The 21284-nt window shown below is 33.9% G+C and overlaps 1 protein-coding gene across 1 annotated transcript in view; it reads right to left on the bottom strand.

Moving 5' to 3' along the window:
* The window catches only part of LOC134841514 (endoplasmic reticulum mannosyl-oligosaccharide 1,2-alpha-mannosidase-like), a 399351-nt gene extending 386742 nt beyond the window's left edge, over window positions 1–12609 (bottom strand). Inside the window, exon 1 of the mRNA XM_063857546.1 lies at window positions 12598–12609. The gene's annotated coding sequence lies outside the window, so the exon portion shown is untranslated. The remainder of the gene's footprint in view (window positions 1–12597) is intronic.
* Window positions 12610–21284: the final 8675 nt, after the last annotated feature.

Below are 21284 nucleotides of genomic sequence, written 5' to 3'. Positions count from 1 at the left end.
TCTAGCTTTTAATTGTTAGTTTGCAAATTCAGTAATAAATAAAACTGCGGAATCCCCTTAAAATTTGCGGAATCCGCTTGCATTAGCAAATTCCGCTAAAATTTGTTTGCGGATTCCACTTATATTTGCCATTTTTTTTATACATTATGCAGCATTCACTAACAGTTGCGGAATCCAGATTAACTAGCCATATTTGCTTGTTGCGGCATCAGCAACAAAAATAAATATTTTGACAAATCCAAGTTACAGGTATTTGTACGCGGAATACACGGAAATTTCCTAAGTTGAATCCACTTACAGTATGGATCATAAATAACGAATTGTCTCAGGAAAGGATCATACACACAAATTTGTTTTCCCATCCAGTGCACATTTCGGCGTCGTAAAGTTATTCAAGAAAAGTAATAATTATCTGCCCAGCGTTGTTTGCAAAAAAAACAGATGAACAAAATTTTTAAAGCAAACATCAAACTAAGCTATTTTCCGGCGGTTTTTCATAAACACAAGAAAAGGAACATGAAATTGAAAAACGGTCCATAGAAAAATCAGACTATCTATAATATTATTAGCTAAATTCAAGGTTATTGAAATTTCGATTGGTTAATTATGCCGCGAAAATTCATCCAAATCAACTTAAAATCATATGATGTGTAAACTTTCTACCTTTTCATGTGCAATGGAGGAAATTTTAAGGAAAAAAGGTGTACAAATCATTTTAAACTTGCCATTGTCTTTGTTTACGTAAAGACAACGCTGAAAACACGTTATTGAATGTTGAGAACACTCGGCGATACTCTAGGCGATACTTTTTTCTGTTTCTACTTTTTAACAAGCAATTTTGGCAACTTTTTTTATAACATCATCTGAAAACTTTTGATGTTTTTTATTGACGTCAAAAGGCACTATGCGTCGGAATATTTCATGCGTCGCTTGATACGAGCAGTTTTTTTGCATTTCTAATTAAAAAAAAACTAATTGATCCATGAATTTAATTCATCATTTTTTTGCTGCACGTTCGTTCATGCAGACACAGCATGTATCCCTTCACCAAATCATCTATGATAGTTTAACGCAGTGATTCAAGACGCTGTTACAATATTCACCTATCTTACAGTCATTGAATGATTTACATCCGACAGAATAGTCACACTTATGAGTGTATACATTGCAATATTGCGCAACTTTATTATGATATGACCGGCAATCGAGGTCAGTTCTGCAATAATTAGTTGGTGGTGCTGGAGTCGCTGGCTTTGCAGTCGTTCTAGGTATTACACTAGGTTTCCCACATCCAGGGGGAAGATTTGTAGGCCCAAGCATCGCCGCCAACTCTGCACACTGTTCAGCCGAAAAATCATTCGTTTGTGGTCCCGCTAACGCAAGAGTTCCACACAGAAGAAGCAAGGCAAATTTTGAACTCAGTCCTGAAATTATATGTACATAATTTTTGAACCTAAAAAGAGAAGTAGAAAACAGACTTTTAAAAAGTCTGTTGTATTGTAAAAAGTCAGTGAACTGATTTTTTTTTCTGTGAAACAGTCCCACTCCTCAAAAATTTTATTCATTGTGCCATTTTTCAAAAAAAAAATGACATAAAGTGTCAGTTTTGCAATAGTGGCGTATGGGGTGTTGGTTTTCAAAAAAAAAATCGAAAATAAATTTTGATTTATTTGGATTTTTTAAAGAAACTTTCATCAGACTGTTTATGCGAAAACTACACGATAGACCTGAGAAGTCAGTCTGAACACTCAAAGCTTCGCCTCGAGAAGTCTTATTAACTTTATCTGATTAACTATTTAAAATTAGTGCAGTTATATAAACAAAATATAAAACTTTTCAAGCTTTTAAAGCTTAGTTTTGAAAAGAATGTTTACAAAAAAACCTTTTTTTGTTGTTTTATGACGTATAAATTGCCAAATGTTTAACATCCATTAAGAAGTTCGTTGATTACATATCAAACGGCTGAATTTAGCAAAATCTCCTTGGCTCAAACTTATAATGGCTACAATCTAGAGGTTAAATCTGAAAAAAATTATTTCTCACCCATTTGGAGATTCGATTAAGGAATACTCAAACGTCGTTACTTGAATTGAATTTAACAATTACTCACAAATGATAAAATCACTAAGCGCTGATATTTATACCCCAGTGAATTGTGTCAGGTCTACTTTTCAAAACGTGATTTTTTTCGTCAAGAATCTTTTGATAGAATAACTTCAAAAATACAAAATCAAAAGATCATACAATAAAAAACTGAGACTATTGAAACTGCGTCAAACAAGAAAAAATATACCAATGTATAAAATGTTTTTTTAAATAGTTTTTTGATTTTCAAAAAATTGCAGACTTTAGCTAGACAAAAGTTAGAAACACAATAAATTAGACATTCAAAGGTAGTTCTGATCTGTTCCGCTGTGATGAGTAATTTTAGTTTTGGGTTTCAAAAAAAGTATCAAACTAATGACGCTCTGGTGGGTGACAAAAACACCTGGTATAAACAAAACGGTTTAATAACTTGATAACACTTTTGACGCTTTGAGTTGAAAATCAAAAACTATTTTACATCAATTTGTTAGTTTTATCTTTTATTGATTGAGATAAACCATCAAATATTTGAAACTTCCATATATTACAGGTTTTGGGTTAAATTGAAGAGTTGAAGAAAATGAAGAGCTCAGTGTAAAATATTTGAATTGGGAGGGCAAAAGTCGAAACCACGCCGCAATTCGTACAGGTGATGATTTTTTGCAGGTTACACTTTGTAACTAAGCTCCGGTGCGCTAAAATATGCAACACATGTGGAGTTTCCTTCTTTATTGTCGCTTCATTTTCTATGTCTTGTTTTGAAAAAAAAGGTTGTGAAGTATTCTTCCGGGAAAAAACCTACCATCGAAAAAAACTTAATCACATAACAATTAGCTAGCGTCAAAATTAGATCCTATGTGTTTTTGATCGTCTCTTATTAAACTAATTCATCGTAGTCTTTCGTAACTTGGGTTGACAAACGTATTACTGCATAAAAGTTAGCAGCCGAACAATAACAATTATTTGTTTACAGGCAGAAAAAGTGAGTTCATGGCTGGTTCTCAGTGCCCCCAGACCACGAGGTCATTCCTAAAAACAGAGCTTGTACACTATTATTTTGTTCAGTAGACATATCGGAGATGGATCAACACGTTCCTAACTTCTAGCCCCACCTTGTCCTTAAATTGACTATCAATGATGTCAAATAAAACTCAACAGATAGCCTGAGCGCTAAAAGTTTCATACAATTATCGAACAGTTAAGCGACAGAGCCACCGTGTTTTGCGGTTTTTGTTGAAAAACCGGCTTTTTTACTACCGGGAAGGGTTAATCGAAAATACAGCTTTACCGAACTGTAGAATAAGAAAACGAACTGTTATGACTTTAAGTCATGAGTTTTTCAAATGGTAATTTCAATATCGCTTTCGGAACTTTTTCGTGTAGCAAGAATTCACAATCTTGTGTATTTATAGAATTTTCAGTTTACTCGAAAAATCAAATTCGAGCGTTTCAGAAATTTCATTCTCAACAATGTTCGGATTTTTCCTGCAACGTTTTTCATCACATTTCTGGACATATTGTACGTTGTTTTGTTGAATTTAAAATGACATTTTTCTCTGGTCGACGTGCATAATACCAAACAAAAATGATCTCGAGGTTGAATAAAAGTTAGAGCACTTTCTTAAGATTTTTTAGGACTTAGAAAAAAACTCAAGACCAGTATTCGGCTAACAAATTGCACTAAGCTATCAAGCCGATAATAAGATGACGAACAAAGTTTACACAATCTGAAAATACGCTATGAGTTAGCTCCAATTAAATCATCTGGTAGCACAAACTTCGATTCAATTCTCATTCAGCACGAGTACTATTGTTTTGACCGCCCTGCTCGGTCTCCATGCAGAGAAAATGCTTGTCACATAAGTCTATCAAAAATGTCTATGGGATAATGCTAGTTGTCCAATTCGCATAAAACGTTAGACTGGTTTTTTGGAAGATCAAAAATGTCAAAATATTTCCATTTGCGAAATGCTCTGAAATGTTTTTCAAGCTTCCTACGGTAAAATCAGTTCAGCACTGAATAAGACTGGTTTATTAAAAACAAATGGTTTTTGGAAAAACGAATGAAAAAGCTTTCAATTTTTTTCTTCGACTATTTGAAACCAAAAAAGACCCAGTGATAAAAAATTGGACTGGAAAAAATGGAAATCATACAATTTGCATGTATGAAAAAAGATAGGCATTTTATCTAAAGAAAATGAATTTAAAATTTTATCGCATTTTAAGGTCACCAAGATAGGCATTTTATCTAGAAAAAATGAATTTAAAATTTTATCGCATTTTAAGGTCACCATTGCAATTTAACGCGCATCTGTCGCAAGTTGTCGCCTGTTACAAATCCTGCTACGCGTCATTATTTTCAAGTTATTTTCAATTAGGTCTTAAGTTTAAATATCGATACGTTATTCAAAAAACCAGAAAAACGGCATTTTTAAAAAAACCTTCCCTTACATCTAATATCAAGCACAAGCTGATTTTTTTAAATTTATATCAATTAATACATTATGAAGATCAATAAGAAAGACTCAATTCTTTGTGGAATGAATTCTGGATCAATTGACCGATTTTACAACGTGCTTGATGAAACCTCGCATTACTATTCCAAAACTCCAACATTTTCATAAAAACAATATCCGAGCCTCCAATCTTCACAAGATTGATAACTAGTAAAATAAGAGATTAAGTTCGCTCTGAACTCAACGATTAATTTCAGTTGAAATGAAGCATTTCTTTTCAAATTGTTCAAATAAAAATCCGAAATATGTCTGAGCGAAAACCCAACCCAAGCATAAAAATCCATAATGTATCAAAAGTATGGCTGTGATAACTTTCATTATGCATGCATCATTTTGATTGAAAAAAGTGAAAAACAATTGCTCCTCATTAAGACAAAGGTCAACAAAAAACTTGCACTAAAAACTCTGATATCAAATTTAAAATCAAAAAATTTTAACAAACAAATTTTTGCCTTCATCTGGCAATTTATTTTGTTTTGAGCTGTACGTTGCTATGAGCTGTCAACCCAATGCTTCAAGTTGCGTATTTTGGTCACCAGCAGTTTGCAGAGAATCTAACTACAGACAATTTTACGCAGACAGTTTTCTGTTTATCAATCCATCGTTTTTGCAAATTGAACCCAATAAACGTGAATGAATGATAAAAAACTCATGTTTTGTGATGAAAAAATGAATACGTTCAAATATTTGTGTAGGAAAAAAGTTTGATAGACATTTTTATATAAAATTTAGAATAATTGATTCAAAGACACAATTTTTTTTGCAAAATGTAAACTGTTTGTCAACAGCAAAATGTCAACTGTTGCGTATTGACTCCAGTCTGACAAAAATGATTGCCTGTTACAATTGCTACTGTCAATAATTTCAACGCCTCAGTGTGTCTAATAACCTGACGGCTCTGAATAAAGTGATCAATTAAGTTCTCTAAGGCGGGGCAATTTTAAAAAAGATCTTTGTCACTTTTTTTGAAATTGGCTTATTTGATTTGTTTGAATTATTACTAGAAAGAAAAGGTTTCAACGCATGACTTAAATTGGTATAGATCACCTAATTTATGACCGTCTGGAAAATTTTGAAACGCCCTTTAGATCTATTTTTTGTAAGCTTTTAATCAAAGTGCATAATCGTACTTCGCTTGGGCAAGTCAAGTAGTTTAACCATTAAAATAAACAAAAATCAACGGCATCCACTTTTGCTTGCTTTAATTGCATTTAAATTGCTTGGAATGGTTTTAATCGTCCTTTAGGGTAACTGAAGTAAGTTTTGATCACTAGGATATAATTTGGTCGCTTTTTTGGCTTAGTTTGCACTATAAGTTTACTGTTCGGACTTTCTATGAAAGTGAAGAATATACATGATCCGGCTAATTTTTTCATTCAGACTATTTGTACAAAACGCTAGTCCATCAGGGGGTCGCTTTCTTGCTTTGCATAGCAAGGGTGCTCACCGTTATAGTAACTTGCGATGAAAATGCGTATAACTACTTGCTTTTATCCAGCACTACGAAATCGTTCCAATTTGAATTTAGGCAGCTAATTGCTTTTATCAAATCCATACCGACTCAAATTGCAACACTCACTTTTTTGATGTTGTCAGCCTACAATTCATATTTTTGCCAATTTTTGTATTACTAATAACTATCCGTGACCAGTTAAATGGCAGTCGGAGCATTCAGGGCTTTGCCTTGATACGAGCAGTCTTGTTCTTTTCATATAGTTATTGTCATATAAATGAAAACTGCTTGAAAACAATTTCTAAAAATTTCTAAGATTATTTCAAACCATTGAAAAGTCCTGGGTGGTGAAAAAATTGAAAAAAGGGCTACCATACAGTTTGCTTGTTTAGAAAAAGTAAGAGAGGCTTTTTTTCAATGAATAAGTGAAGAAAAATATTGCGCCTAAATGTTTGTTACAAAATGTCACCATTGCGAATGAATACGTTCCTTAGAAATTGTCGCCTGTTACAAATTCTACGTGTCAATACTTTCCAGTTAGTTTGAATTAGAATTTGTGCATTAATTTCGATACGTTAATACAAAACCGCAAAACGGCAGTTTTTTGAAAACTTTTTCCCACATCTAAAAAATTGCACAAGGTGAGATAATTTCAACCTATACCAATTAACCCATTGAGAAGATCAATCAGAATAATTTCCGGATTATTAGACCTATTTTGCTATGCACATAATGAAACCTCGCTTAACTATTCCGGAACTCCAACGTTTTTATAAAAAGTTTTCTCCAATTTTTTAAAGATTGATCACTAGTAAAATAATAGTTTACGGATGTGGTAGAGTCATAGGTAACTTTTTAGTGGGAAATTTTTTTTTCAAGGAGTACGTTTAAAATTTTGAAATTTGTCTGAATGAAAAACCACTTCAAGCATAAATTTTCCCATTTAATGAAAAAAAATTGGATTGTTTTAGCCGTTATGATAGATGCGCAAAAATTATACAAACAATAAAATGTCGAGCAAAAACGTGCCCTGGATATTTTGCTTTCAAAGTTTATCCCGGGTCGACACATTCTTTTTTTGTCAGACATCTTACTAGATGACCATCGTTGCAACCCATGAATTAAATTGGTGTTGATCGACGACGTGATGACCACTCAGTTGTTTTGAAGCCTTATAAAATCTAATTTTGTTATGCCGCAAAACCACGGGCGGATATAGGGAGGGGAGGACGCCAAACACCCTGGTTCGACATTTAAAAGATAATTCGCAGAACAATACAACAAAAACGCGTTAAAATTTATACATTGTCAATTTCAACAACATCTAAGCCTTGGCTAAACTATAGTAATAAGGTTTTTTTTCATTTGTTATCAAGAACCTGCGATGGATAAAGTTTCGAAAGATATCAAGCAGCAGCGTATTTAGGGGGAGGGGCAGGGGCGGACGCCCCACCCCTTCCCCTCAGGGATTCGACCACCTGCCGACCCAAAGGCTCCCTTCTTGGTATTATTTTGAGATATCAGTTTTTGGCTGACGTTACCTAAAATTTTTCTAAAGGCGCCTTTGGCGTCAGTATATACTAATTTTGAGGGGGGAGCGCGCGCCGAAAAAACGCGGTTTTTTCGGTGATTATTTTAAAAAGTGCCGCTGGAAAATAATTTTGAACGACCTAAAAAAAGAGGTTGACAAAAATATTGATTTTTTTTTGAAAATCCGCTCCCCCTCGAGAAACTCCTAGATCCGCCCCTGTGCAAAACGAATTCTCATTAGAGCGCATAATCATACTGCTGCAGCGAGGCAAATAATTTAACCTATTAAAACTTAGAAAACAATCAGGAGCATACATTTTTGTGGCCTTTTTCTTTTCTTATGTTTGCGTTTTAAATTTGTTCCGTATATTCTGATTGTCTTGTAGAGAGTTGACTTAAATTTAGATGGAATTTTTTGAAAGCCTTCCCTGAATCTAATGTAAAGTTTCAGGTGATATATTTTGAGTCTATATCTACTAATAGCAAAACTCATTCCAATGTGTATTAATTTCTGGATCAATTCAGGCGCTTTATGCAAAAAAAATTGATGATAGTCCCCGACAATTTTAAGCTGCTCAATCTCCGGGTTCATTCGAACATTGATCCAATTTGCATTGTGGTTCGAAATTAACCCAATTCTAACCAAGTTTGAAACGAACATTTTAAAAACCCATGGAATATTTATTCGACAAATCACAATGGGTTATTGTCAAATCCAATTGTCTGCTTCATAACTCGAATCGGAGGTTGCCTCTTCCTGGCCAGACCTCGAAAGAAACAAGTAATCTTCGTTAACTAGAAACCGAAAACGCTAAAAATTGGTCACAAGTTTTACAAAGTTTCTAGAAGTTAGAATCCTATTTAAAACCCTAGTTTTTGACAATTGATTGTGAGGACTGTTTAATTTCAGTTCGAAATCTGCGCAAAAATTTAGAAGCTCTAATTAATTTCTGTCAAAATTTGGTAAAATGATAAATTAATACTTTGAGCTTCACCAAATTTTAATTTTTTCAAAGATAAGTTACCACAGCTAGATAAAATATCACAAATTGAGTGCTTTTCGGCCAGCCTTAGCTAATAAGCTACTTTTTTGAATAAACGGTGGTTTTGTCAACAATGTAAGCATTAGAGATTGATTGCGCTCTAATTTTCAAAGACGTGATTAATTTAAAATAGTCACAGGTAAAAAATGTCTTCAAAAAAGAGCTCTGGGCTTCAATGTTTTTCAGAAAAAAAAATTTATTTGAAAATCAGAAGATCACAGAAAAAAAACCACAACCAACCAAAATGTTAAACTTTATTTCAAAGATCGGATCAAAAAAGCTTGCCGCGCGTGCAAAAAGAGACTTAGTAGGTCTCGTTTTGATGATTTGTTTTTTGTTCCAGTTTTTTTGTTCCCACGGCTCAATGTTTGTAAAACAAACGCCTGGATATTTTTGTTCTAAATAGCCTTTAAACAAAATTTTGCAATTAATCTTTAAACGAGTTGCGTTCAAAAATGATAATAATTTAGGGATGAAAATCACGCTAAGACTGTTGAAAGATTACTTTAACTAAGACTAGTTTAAGGATCTGTACACGCAAGGGTGTCTCTACAAACTAAGATTTAGTAGACATTTAAACTAAGACTAGATTAAAAAACACTTAGGTTAGGATAAAACTCTAAGCTAACTAGAGATTTAAAACTCAATTAGGAAGTTGAATTGAGATTCGTTTCGACAGAACAACTTGCAGTTTCACAAAAGTTCAAAATGCGATGCGCTTTTGGCAGGTATTTTACTCACATTTTAGAACATAAGTAAGAACAGATGTTAATACATACCTTTCTCATTCCCCTCGAAAAATTTCTGAAAAAATACTTGAGAAATTTCTGACTGAGACATATGCTAAAAAATTTTCCACCCAAGGCAGACGCCCGATGGTCAGCAGAGATGATGATAATTCACTATATTTAGAGCCTAAGGGGGAATTATGGAAACTAGCTTTGAGATAACTTTGTGATAACTGTCCATTCGACTGACATTAATCAAGAATCTTGTGAAAATGAGGAAGATAAATAAGAAAAATTCTGGAGGCAGTTGTTTTTATCACATTTTAGAACGTAAGAAAAGACTAGAGGTGAATACGTACAGTTCACTTTACCCTCGAAAAGCTTTTGAAAGAGCACTTGGGAAATTTTTGACTGCGGAATATGCTAATAAGTTTTCCAGCCAAGGCAGACGCCCGATGGTCAGAAGAGATGATGAGAACTAACCAGGTTTAGCGCCGTAATGGGAATTTTTGGAAACTAGCTTTGTGATGATTTTGTGATAACTGTCCATTCAATTGAAATTAATCAAAACTCCAATGAAAATAAGGATGATAAAATGATAAAACCGGTTAGCAAAAACAAATAAGATCAAAGGTAACAGCCAAACTGTTGCTAATTTGAAAGTGGGGTCCGAAAATTTTTCAGATAAGCAAGAAAAAAGAAAAAAATACTAAAGTTAATGAAATATTTTACAGGTGAATTCCAAATTTTAATTTTTTAGGTGGTATCTCGTTTAGTTATTTTAGATGCGGTCTAAGCTCCTCCAGAAATAGTGAGCATCCAAGTTCATCCGTGGCTTTAATCACTGACGTCATCCAGTCAGTGATAACTAGAGTTGATTTTTCATTGGGAGTGCTCGTCGGGTGGGTTTTCCATCTCTACTAGATCGCCTCCAAGCTGGATATCAGAGGGGTTTTAAGGCTCGTTGATCTATGTTCCGCCGGCTTGTAGTCTGACTCTTCTACTAAATTGGTAAATACTCTCTCGCCCAGCAAGGGCGGTGGCTGTCTATTTCGAAGAGATCTTTTGTTGTGTCTGATTTGAGATTCTGATGTTTTCCGTGTTGGTGGAGATTTTTTTGAGAAAATGATGGTTGTGTCATCTTTGAGCTCTTAAATTTTACATTTCTAGCTTGCTTGCTCGGCTTTTTTGGCATATAATTTCATAAGCTGGGTTTTTCTTTGGTTCTGTTGATCTTTTCACCGATAAATCAGATTTGCGGACTAGTTGATCGCCTTTAAGGTTTGTAGTATAATCTGATTCCCCCACTGTTTCTTCTTTAAGCTCTGTATAGCACGGTTCAGCCCTTATTCTTTTCTGAACTTTTCTATAAATAAGGGTTTTTCTCGTCGGGACATTCAGTACGGGATTTGCTACTCCTAACGCTTTTCGTTCCTTTGCACGTGATAGAACCTTGACTGGAGAGCACGAGCTGGTTGGTAGATATTTCGTTGCATTAGCAACGTCCTCTGATTAAAATGGGTCTTCGTCGATATGTCCATCATTAATGTCGTAGGGAATGTCCGAATCATGGCGTCTGTCTCTGCTCCTCATTTTTCTTTTTTATCTATACATAACCTAGATTTGTTTCTAACCTAGTTTTGTTCCAATCTAGATTTATCGAGGTTGGAGTTTTCTCAAGATTATGCCAGATGATGTTAGGTGTTCTATCAAAGTGAGCTTCGAAATGTGAGCAGTTTAGAGCTTGTTGTGCTACAGTTGTTGTTTTACGTATTTCATATTTTTCAATTGTGCAACTTCTAGAGTAGGCTTGAGCTTTTTTCTGTGCTGTGGCAAAAAGTTGTTCTTCGATGGTTTTAATTAACCATTTGACTAAAACTGTGGCTCTGTGGTCACGCACTGTGCTAAATACCACACTTGATGTTTTGTTTTTGGCAGAAATTGCGAACTTCATTCAAAATCAGTTCAAATCTTTGGTCCTTTTGGAGAGCAGCCTTCTTGTCGTGAATGAGATTTTTGGCACACTGAACTTTTAGAATGATAGTACAAAAAATCTGCATCCTTCACAGTTCCATTCTCAGGTTCAATTTCTTGTGTTAAGAATTTGTTAACAGATTGAGCAATCACGTTGCAGTATTTTTGATGCAATGAATTTTTTTTTGCTGAATCTAGGCATAATATTTGGAAGTAGAAATTTTATGTGATTTACCGAGACGATAACAAAATTTTCGTCGTCAAAAGTTACAAGAACGGGTTTGCCTAATGATTGTCTGGACAAGTGTTCTGAAAATCTCATTTTTTACCCGGAAGATATTTAACAGAAAAACTGTTCGGTAGAAGTTTATTTGGCAAGCGGGTTGAACGGGATTGATCCGTTTTTGTATAATTGTTATCAAGTAATGCCCCGTTGAACCGTGAGAATTGGAAATTGATGGCCTTACAGGTAGTTCTTGAAATGGTCTAGTTCGCATACTAATCTCAAAAGCTCGAGATCGTTGGTGCTATTTTTCATTTCGGCTATGTTTAAAAATCTATTTGCTAACGTTATTAAACTCCAAATTCCCTTGCGGTCTTGTTCAAGGGAAGCGCCCAGACTTAAATGAAATGCATCGCATTTTACCTTTTTTCAATTTTTTTTATCATAGTGGCGATTTGTTACCGTGTTACAGATTTTTTTTCTTGATTTTCTCGAACGCCGTTTGATGTATATATGATAAGTTAGGCTAAAATGACTGTTTTAATTTTCTTCCTCTGACTGAAAGCTCTAAACAGAGATACTAGGTTTGGAACAATTTTTTTTTGATTGGGTTGAATAAACCCCTCAACGATCTAATGTCCCTATGCGTTTTGGTATTTTTTTAGGTTACGAATGGCATCGGATGGTGATGGTTTCCGGGCATCGATCTTCATTGATTCCGGGCCACTCTGTTTATTTGCTTGTTCCCCATTTTATGGCTCATTATTCGTCGCAACCGACGAAGAATTCTAAAGTTTTTAAAACGTCTGCAACCGATTTACAATTGTCTTTTTTGCTACTATTTGTCCTCTAAAAACAATTTATTTTGGGTAGTTTTTCGGTTAAACGGTGTACTTTTTGCTGAAATTTGTCTGCATGTCCGCTATTCCATAAAAAGTTGTTTCAAATGAATATAAGCCCGTTTTTTTCCTCCCACTCGGTTAAAATTGCCTTTGAGTTATAATGGTTACCTGCTTTTCTTGAAAGTGTAATCACGCCATAGGGGTTTAATAAGTTTTTTGATGAAAACCGAATTTTTTTCCTCATGACCACTAGTTGTTGAAGCGACATAGTCAATAGTTCGAACTAATTGAGCTTTTGAAGCCTCTTACGGAAATTCTGTTTACTAAGCAGTTTCAAAATCAGTGCTAATATAATCGATGTATCTCTTTTAGCTGTTATAACGATTGAGGATGTGAAACATTCTTTGGAACATCTAGAAATTTTTTCTGTGGCCAATGTTGAGTGTTTTGTCGATACAGTGTTCAACCTTTGGGAGTAGGTGTATAAGTATACGCTTTTCTTTTACCTGTATCTGTTTTTCTGGTTCGTTGATATATGTATTCACAGTAAAATTTTCTGATCTGCCTCTCACTGATAAAAAGTCTGGGAGCTTATTCGAAATGTACAATTTGAACTTGTACTCACGTTGTTGAGGTGTGTACTTTGTTGAAATGGAAGGAATTTCCTATTCGAATTTGAAGTGGTTCACCTCTGTCACGACGTGAGTTTTCTTGGGAGCTATCAGTGGTAGCAAATGTGCGGTTGCGACTTGCTGTTGGGTTACTTTTATCCCCAGGTTTGGCAAGACGTATAAAACTTGACTTTTAGGGTCCCATTCTTTTGATTGGATCCTTACCACAACTATCCCGATAATATTGATTGTGCTTCCGAATCCTTGATAGGCCTTCTTTGTAATTTTGTCTTTCGCTTCGTTTTTTCGGAATCAGTCTTTTATTTTAAATTCTGTTAACATCGGTAACATCAGCCACAAAAAACTGCATAACTCAAAGCAAGCTGCAAAAATGGCCAGTATTTGTCCTTGAGACAAATTGTTATTTTAACGGTCAGCCTTAATCAAGGCTGAACCAAATTAGAGCGAAAAGACGGTTAAAATAAGTTTTGGGGGGGATCGAACCTGGTTACGGAGCATCCCATCAAGTTCGGTGCATATTCGAGTTCTAGAAAGGAAATGACCTAGTCGGGATTCGAACCGGCGCCGAACCCGCCGGGACGCACCCTGTATACGCTTGGCTACTGTCCCTATATGCATCTACATTTTGGTTCAACTTTATATGCACTTACACTCTCGCTTACATTTGAGTGTATATGCAATTGTGCTCTTGTTTTATATTTACATTTGCGCTGCAACAAGTTCGTTGAGCAGATTTCATTTCATAAAAGAGATGGGCTTTCTGAATCAATTTAGATTTCTGTGGAGAATGGAATAAAATTTCTCAATGAAACCATCAGTGTTTTTAACCCGTTTCCTTCATGGGCTATATTATTCTTTTTTCAACCTGGTCCCTTATAGCATCATCGTTATCGATGCCATTGCTCAGACTAGAAATTGCTTTAGGTCCACCTCAAATTCGAGTTTTTTTGCGGAGTATCCCGGTGGGTTTTTTTGGATGAGCTTGAGTTTTGTTCTACCACGTTTGTTTGCGTCCTGGCGGTACTTCTACTATGTTCAGCGAAAAGACATTTGCGGCCAGAGTCATTACAGGCTCCCTTCCTCGCCGGACAAGATGTGCGATGTCACTTCTTGGATTGGTGGCCTCAATTTCTTCATTTTGCATTTTCTATAATACTCAGAATCGGTTCGGTTTTTACATAATGTGATTTGTGTACAGAGCTATTTACAGAATATTTTACAAACTTTTGGTTTATCTTCGCGCCTTTTTGTGGATTAGAAAAAAAGTTTTCGATACAAAATATTTTTTGAACTTCCTCGTTTCTCAAATTAGTAATAAAAATAACTCTAACTAGTTCTGTCTCTAGATCTCCTAAATTACAGTTCCAGGCCAGTTTTGAAAAAGCTATATAAAATTTTGCCATTGACTCTTGATCATTTTGTATCTTTCGTATGTTAGGTTCGTAGTCACTGTAACCGTAGTTTATAATACTTCCAAGTTTTTGTGTGTGAAACACTTTTGGCCTTCTTTTCATAGAGCTAGGTACAGTTGTGGTTTCATCTTCTTATCAAGGTTTCCGATTTGTTAACCGTTGTTTTTTGAATTATCTTTTGTTTTTTTTTTCGTTCGCACTTCTTCGTTGTATACCTGGACTGCTTGTCTGTTTCTATCTTCTTTATCTGTCCGAAGGGTTTGGTCTTCGGAGGGTTTTGTTGTTTCAGGGACTGGGTAATAGGCCGAGACGGTGTGTTTATCACATTTTCAAGTCGACGGAGTCTTTGGCGATGATTGTTTTGTAGAAACTTTCGGGCCGTTTTTCTCAACCTTGATTGTTTTAGATGGATGAGTTGTTCTAAAAGAACTCTAATCCTCTTAGCTTTGGTTTCTTCGGAAGCACCATGTCAAAAAATGATAAAAACTTAGGGATAAAAATCACGCTAAGACTGTTGAAAGATTACTTAAACTAAGACTTGTTTAAGTATATGTACAAGCAAAGGTATTTCTACTAAAAAAGGTTGTGTAGACTTTTAAACTAAGACTAGATTACAAGACACTTAAGTTAGGATATGATTCTAAGCTAACTTACGATTTAAAACTCAGATTCAGAAGTTGAACTGGAATTGGTTTCGAAAGGTCAATGAGCATTTTCACAATGATCAAAAAGGCGATGCGCTTTTGGCATGTATTTAATGACAATTTGGAACCTAAATAAGAATAGAGATTAATGCATACGTTTCACATTTTGCAATTTCAAAAAAAATTGAGAGTTTTTGAATTTAAGTGGCAAGAGTTATTAATGCTTGCAAGTACAGCTAGTTCCTTAAAATGTCTCTGGTGTTTCCTTTCCTGTGGAGAAATAATTTACGAGGTAGTTTTAGTCCCATTAAACGTCGACAGTTTGAAACAGCAGAAAATGAGGATGAACAAATCTTTTCCGAAAAAAAACTTTCTTGGTTCAATTTGGGACATTTTTGGTTCAAAAAAATTTGATCAAAATTTTCTAACATTTCGGATGTTTTTGAATCTTTTGACAAATTATGCTTTTTTGTATTAGATTTTCTTTTTTGTATTAGACAGATTATGTATTTTTATATGCTTCTGACTCTACTTCCTTCTATCTATCTTGGGTTATTTTTGTGCGTGAGATAGATGTGATCCCTTTGGCTGTAGCCACCTGAGGCGGCAGATGACACCGAGATGCCATCTACCATGACTAATTTATTAGTTGATAGCCAATGGTTACCTTACCTTCCAAGATAAAATAACTTTGCAAGATCGCAAAAAAACTTCTAGCTGGATGCAAGGTTCTTATGATTTGTAGAAATACTAAAACAGCAGGCCAGATACATAGAGCCCGCTAGCTGCGACAGCACTATCGATATTTAAGTTTTATTGTGTTCCTTTTTTCCAGATTTTTTGAAACAAGGCTACCCATTTTTCAAATCTTGTCCGCTTGATAGAAACGAAAACAAGAAATAAGTTTTAAATTAAAGTCATAAAAATAAAATCAAGACATGAAGACTAATGCCCCGGGATGACCAAAAATACTAGTCATACAATTTCCATATATGGAAAAATGCTAGTCATACACTTTCCATGCAATTCCATACGTACAGAAAATTGCATGAAAGGTCTATGATTAGTATTTTTTTCATATATGGAAATTGTATAACTAGCATTTTTCCATAAACCAAAAATATTGATTTTTTACGTTTTACTTTCTCAATATTTTTTGGCTGTGTTCGTAACCGAACACAATGACATGAACCTTGATTACTCAAACGTAGTAACCAACGGTTTAGCCGTCTCGCATTAACAATGCATTGGAAACAGCCAGATATGTGTTACTTCTGTCTCAGACAATTAACATAACGAAAGTAGTGAACTTTTAAATTTTGGCAAAAATTTTCAAAGATGATTATTTCTAAAATTTGAATGTTTAAATTACCAGACATTGATCAAGGCATACAAAAACATGTCATACAAAAGAAAGAGGAGTTTTAAGCGTTTTTGAAAAAAGTTACGAAGAGAAAAGGAAAAAAAATCCAATATTAGTATATCCAGGACTACGTTATACACACAAAAAATTAAAGTTTGCATGCAAAATTTTTGTTTTCAAAAATGCTTGTTTGAATACGAAAATTAATTTGCAGTTGAAAAAAAAAACAAAAAAAAGTTTTTGGGGGCAATTTCAAAAATACTTAGAAAAATTTTTGTCGTCGCCATCAAAAAAAATGCTAGTCATACAGCTTCCATATATGGAAATTGTATGACTAGTGTTTTTTTTTCAGAAAACAAAAATAAAAAAAGTCAAAGTTTTCAGTCGTAGCAGCCCAAAAAACGCTTAAATGTTTTGCCAGCAGTTGAATTGAATGTTTAAAGCTTTTTTTTCACAAAAAAAAATTAAAAAAAAAATTCTAATCATACAATTTCCATATATGGAAATTGTATGGGTAGCATTTTTTTCAGACCATTTTTTTTCCCTTTTTTTATGAAGAGATACCAATTTCGATACCAAAACAACTATAAAACACCTTTGAGATTTGATTAAACTCATTTTGCAAAAATTATGAAATTTGTATGACTAGCATTTTTCCATAGACTAAGTGTATGAAATTGTATGATTAGCATTTTCGGTCTATGGAGGTCAACCCGGGGCGAGTTTGCGAAAACAACAAAACTAGAAACAAAAATTATGATACATTCTTAAAATTAGAAAAACTCAAGCTAACATGTACTTAAACGGTCGAGAAGACATCCAACTAGCCAACTATGCATGAAGAGGGACTCAGACCCAAGATTTGAGACTCAGACCCAGAAACTTTCAAGAAACTTTTAAATCTCTCCAGACCCGCCCCTGAATACAATGAAACTTTTCAACTCATAAATACTAAAAATGTACAAATAGCTCATTTTTTTCGAAAACATTTCCAGTCAAATATATTTAATTTATTTCAAAGTATCTGGTTTACGTTTTTTGTGCGACTATAATGGATTTGATTTAGCATTCAAGAGTCTTGGACTTTCTGTATATCAATAAGAGATCTATACAAATCAATACATTGGTTCAACTTGGAACTGCAGAATTGACCATCAAGGCAGTCATTGAAAGAATTGCACTTGAGTGACCTTTGGCACTTGAAGGTATTCAGATTGCAGAACGACACAGTTCCCGCTATGTAAGTGCGGCAGTCGAGGTCATCTTTGCAGAATGTTACCTCAGGTTTGGCTGGCTTATTGCATTCGTATGGCTTGTACCATTTTACACAAATTTCATATGGCAGGTTGACTCCTCGCTGCTGTTGCGTCCCTGCTGAGACAAGTACTCCGCAAAGCAGAACTATCGCAAGTTTTGAGTGCATTGTCACTCTTAACATCTGTAACCAAATTGGTATTTACTGAAGAACAAACAATACATACTTTCAAAATCATTTTTTCAATTTACGAAGCCAAAATAAACGCACAAGAGGATACCAAAAGGGGGTGCTCACAGTTTCAACCAAAAAAGTTCGTCGTCTGTAGTTCCAATAATACTATCTTTTTGTTGGCTGTTTTTATTTTAAAAAAAACTACTTCAAACGTTCGTTACGAGGCCAAACTGTGCATTTTGTGAATTGTAAACGGATGATTTGTCGCTGAATCCGCAATATTGCTATTTTTTTTTTGATCTTCTCAGCTGTTTTGGATTTCGAGGACAAAAAACTTAAACACTGTAAGCTTAAAAGCATAAAAGCCGCTTCAAAAACAGGCAACTTTGCGGAATCACAATAAAATGTGTGGAATCCGGAGCCAGTTCGTGGAATCCATGAACAATTCATAATATATGTGTTTAGTAGACTTAAACTGTCGCGGAATCCGCAACTGTTAGTGGAATCCGCAAATTGTAAGCGGAATCCGCAAATTGTGAGCAGATTCCGCAAATTGTAAGCGGAATCGCAAATTGTAAGCGGAATCCGCATAAATTTGCGGAAATCACTCAAATTTGCGCAATCCGCAACAAATACCTAGATTCGCTCGTTGCGTAATCCGCAAGAAAATTAATTTGCCGACAAAATTTACGTTACAGCTATTTGTACGCAGAATCCACTGAAACTTTGTAAGTGGAGTCCACTTACATTTTGGAACAAGTTTAAATACTTGTCTCTGGAATCAAGAATCATACAGACACAAAATTGTGCGCCTATCCAGTGCAAAGTTTGGCCTCGAAATGTTTTTTTTTAAAGTTTTTTTGAAAGAATAATTAATACATCTTTTCCTTTTCAAGAAACTTTGCGAGCGGACATTGATCAAAAGTCAGAGAAAATTGCATAAAAATTTAATTTAGTGTTGTGATATAATTGGAAAATCATTAACATTTGTGCTTGTAATTTTCAATAACAGTTGTAATTCTCAAGCTTTTATAATCTTACCCATTCGAATGTTGTTTGTAAATTTATCGAGCTTAAATTTCGGCAATTTGGTTAATTTGGGCTGATTCATGCATAAATTCTATTATCAACAAATTTATAAAACTTCCAACATTGTATATAGCTTCTTAACTTGTTGGGGAGGATTCCAAACAAACGGATTAAGACAATGCTTCAATAAACTGAGCTCAATACTTTTATCAAAAGTTTTTTTAAACAAAAAAATGATCAATTTCGTCACAGAAGTAACGAAACAATGATTTTCTTCCTAACGCCAGCTTTATATCGATCATGTCTTCATTTGCCTCATCTGTTTTTTTTTTCAAAAGGTAATTAATCTGAAGTAGAATTAGCATTTTTCAATGATACTCCAAACGTTCAAGTTCCCTTGACTTGCCATACTGGAGAAAAAGTAAGGGAACTAAATTATGTTCATAGCTCAAAAAATTCCATATGAAAACTTGTGATTGCATATTATTTCAAGATTTTTGTGAAAAAGCAATTGAAGTTTAAAAAATATGTGCAAAAGTCTAACAAATGAACTTTTCTAATATATTTTTTTTGAGTTTATGCAATTTTTTTTGATTTTATCAATAATTTTGATTTTTAAAATTTTCAATAACAGTTGTAATTCTCAAGCTTTTATAATCTTACCCATTCGAATGTTGTTTGTAAATTTATCGAGCTTAAATTTCGGCAATTTGGTTAATTTGGGCTGATTCATGCATAAATTCTATTATCAACAAATTTATAAAACTTCCAACATTGTATATAGCTTCTTAACTTGTTGGGGAGGATTCCAAACAAACGGATTAAGACAATGCTTCAATAAACTGAGCTCAATACTTTTATCAAAAGTTTTTTTAAACAAAAAAATGATCAATTTCGTTACAGAAGTAACGAAACAATGATTTTCTTCCTAACGCCAGCTTTATATCGATCATGTCTTCATTTGCCTCATCTGTTTTTTTTTTCAAAAGGTAATTAATCTGAAGTAGAATTAGCATTTTTCAATGATACTCCAAACGTTCAAGTTCCCTTGACTTGCCATACTGGAGAAAAAGTAAGGGAACTAAATTATGTTCATAGCTCAAAAAATTCCATATGAAAACTTGTGATTGCATATTATTTCAAGATTTTTGTGAAAAAGCAATTGAAGTTTAAAAAATATGTGCAAAAGTCTAACAAATGAACTTTTCTAATATTTTTTTTTTGAGTTTATGCAATTTTTTTTGATTTTATTAGAAAAAAATATGGTGCATAATACTCTCCGGGCACCAAATTCACAGAGTCCTTACCTAGTTATTTTGATTCGTGTAGAATTTATTCCAATTTTTCTTGAAAGTTTTGTTTGCGCTATATTTTTTGCGCTGTACAAAAAATTCGAAATGAATCCTCACCGAGCACACATTGTAAAAATTAATTCATAGCCAATCTCTATGAAATTACAAAAAATTATGATCGACCCAAAATAGTTAAACGTTGCCTTTTTATTTTTTGATAAAATAGTATTTCGTACCCCCGCAGATACTATATCAATATGAATTTAAAATTTCCTTTAATTACTTTTATTCGAATTTTCATTTTTTTTTCAATAAATAAGAAAGCGCTAAGTGATTTTTTTGAATTGTTGTGTCAACAATCAACAATAATCAATTTCTGCTCCAAAAAAAACAAAAGCGGTTACAATGCAAATGCATTTAAAGGATTTTTCTTTTCAAAAATCAACAATTATGTTCGCAATTTAACCAATTTTATCTATAAAAATTTGGTCTAATTGTAATTACGAAACCAAGTATGATGACAACGTTTCTGTCTCGTTAATCCATCTTTATCAAATTTTATCCCATTTATAACCATTTCACCATTTTAGTCAAGAACATAAATTAAGCTTACCAATCTTTAATCGCAGAGTCGTTTTCTCAAACTAATTGGTTAATATCCCAATTTTGAAAAACCACCAACAGTAGCTGATATTTATACTTACATTCTACATGATACATCAAGCACTTCCATTTTGAAATGATTTTCAAAAAATTGTGAAATCAACTTTTACATCACAATCGAATGAAACAAAACTTCTCAACTCAAGCAAACTGTTCTTTAAGGTCTATTTTCTAAGCAAACTGTTGTTCAATTAGCATCTCGACTTGTGGAAAAAAAGGAAAACCATAAAACGTGATAAATTGAAAAAACAGACATAAAAAAGTTCTAATTAGATCAGATGACTTTGTGAACATTTCATTTGTTGTCAATTAAAAGGTCATCATTGTTGCAAGTACAAAAATATATCTAATAGTTGTGATTTTTTTTACTACTGATCCATCAAAAATGACTCTTTGGACAAACTTTACTTTTTAGCAACTAGAGAA

Source organism: Symsagittifera roscoffensis, chromosome 1 (assembly GCF_963678635.1).
Source record: "Symsagittifera roscoffensis chromosome 1, txSymRosc1.1, whole genome shotgun sequence".
Taxonomy (NCBI): Eukaryota; Metazoa; Xenacoelomorpha; order Acoela; family Convolutidae; genus Symsagittifera; species Symsagittifera roscoffensis.
This window is presented reverse-complemented; position numbering and strand designations above follow the sequence as displayed.